Below are 2455 nucleotides of genomic sequence, written 5' to 3' on the forward strand. Positions count from 1 at the left end.
CCGGTAGCTCACATGTTTAAGGGGAGCTTAGACTGCCCTAAAGTGATGCTCTTAGAGAAGGGCAACCCGCATGGAAAATTAAACTGCACCAAGTGCTGTATATTGACCTGAAAAGAGGGTTTAATATATGTTAAATTAGGCTAATACTTTGGTCAAATGTTACAGTGTTCTTTTTACCATGAGGATGCTCGGTATTAGAAAAATTTTTTTTATTCAAATCATATCAGAAATTCTCAAGATTGTGCACACAAACAATGAGTTTGAATTGGTTTCTCTTTGCCCTCAATAAATACATTTTGAATATAAACAAAGTTTAATAAGTGTTGGGAAATGGAAGGTGTTTAATGATCAGTAACACTTTAACATACCGATCTTAAGAGAGACAGTCTGGGGGAATAAACAGCTGCCCTTTCCTGGCCCTGTCAAGTCCTTGTTCACTGCAGTTCAGACCTTTCCTATTTTACGGAGGATTTGAACTTCATGGTTGTTTATGAACACAAAACAGACTTAATGGTGGTGTAGAAAATGACCAGTGGCTCCTGTCAACAGATAAACGATGTCAAAGTTCTGGATGATTCTGCAGTCATAGATACTGTTTTCATTATTCAAATCATTTTAGCCTGAGACAACAGCTACTGACTTTCTTACTAAAAAAAGAGACTTTTTAACACCAATCTGTTCCCAGTTTGAAGCTCTCACATCATCTAAACAGAAACAATAGTCTAGTGCTTGAAGGCACAGATCACCCATCTACCCATCCTCTCTATAGACCTGACGTTTTCTTGCTCTCTGGTCCTATTCTGCTTGATAGATAAGCTAAAAACACACATGATGAACAAATACCAAATAAATATTTAGATTGAAAGGTGTATTCATCAGCCTAATTTTAATAAATGAAAAAAACAACAACAGAATTTTCAATTTAGAATGATTTATTTTATTTCTAAGGGAATAATCTAACTAAAATTAACCAACAAGTAGGAACATTTCTGTTGTCAATAACTAGATCATCAATCTTTTTACAGTCTGATACTTCATTGTACTCAAATACTATTAGGGTTTTATATTAAATAACACCCAGGGCAAGACTCTCCCCCAGCGGCCCATATCTCCTCACTACAGGGGAGTTACTACAGCATTTCTTCCTGGTTGGGCTCAGCTAAAGGTAGCACTCAGATAAAGTCGGAAGGCCAGCAACACTGGCTCAATTTACTTTCCAGTTTGACAGAAAAATCGTATCATATGTCGTCTTTGAAATACATTAGTCTTGACTGACCGAGGTATCCCCTATAGGGCTCTATGATTAATGGTTCCTTTGAGAAACCAAAATAAGCCACCGAAAGAGTTCATGTATCGACCAATTCTTTCCCTCTGGGACCTTTATTGGCAGCTGCCCCATCCGCAGGTTCTTCAGGGCCCTTCCGCCATAACGTAGGTATGATAAAGGGGAGTCCGAATACAAAATAACGCTTATTGTTTTGATAGAAGGCTGCACAGGATTTATCCATCAGCCTTGAGTCTTTTCTTGCTCGCTGTTCATTGCAGATCCAATACTCCAAATTTGTTGAGCTCTTCTGCCTTGAAGCGAGCGTGCACATCCAAGATATTATCCCATCTCACCTATGAGTTCTACCATTGCAGCCTAGCATATGGCTCAGCTCCCGGTCCTGCTCGTTCACAGTTTTTATGAGCAGCCTGATTGATGCCCAAATTGCCACCAACATCCTCTGTAATTGTAGAAACATCAGGTATCCTCCAAATCCAAACAGAATAAATCCAAGTATCATAAATCCGAAAATCCATACAGCTTTCATATCCTCCACTGATCACATTATAAAACACACCATCCTCCAAGCCATCCATGGTGTATCCCACGAAGCATGTCCTGGTAGGACAGGAAGGGTCCCCCTTTCCCTTTCTTCCAGTTGAGAACATTTGATCAATTGCATTGACCAGCTGAGCAAATCCATTGTTTGAATTCGGTTGATATAAAAAGAGGGCTCAGAAAAGACAAGACATTGCAAAGCAGGAACAGATCAGGGAGTAGCAGAGCATCAGGAAAATGTGACCGCCTCCTTAAATAGTTACAGAGTCATAAGTATTGTCCACTTTGTCTTGGTTCTTTATAGAACATTCAATAAAGTCTGTGATTTTATTGAAGCAAAACAGAAAAGTGTCCAATGACATGAATGACAGGGCGAGCTAATATTTGATTTTAACAAAAAGCAAAAAAAAAAAACAATCATATCGCTAGAGTATTTGTTTAATCAGTAAAAAGGCTCCAGATGCTCACACGTTTGAATGCCCTGTTGTTATTCCTGCCTACATAATGGCCATTCATCACACATTCTCTTACCATATTTCCATATCATAAAACTTTTCATAGACAGCTCTGTTATGTGCAGCACTCTGCGGTAACTCAGACATTTGGACATGTCAGCTGCAGAATGGATGG

Source organism: Cyprinodon tularosa, unplaced genomic scaffold (genome assembly GCF_016077235.1).
Source record: "Cyprinodon tularosa strain WSP-4 unplaced genomic scaffold, ASM1607723v1 ctg249, whole genome shotgun sequence".
Lineage (NCBI taxonomy): Eukaryota > Metazoa > Chordata > Actinopteri > Cyprinodontiformes > Cyprinodontidae > Cyprinodon > Cyprinodon tularosa.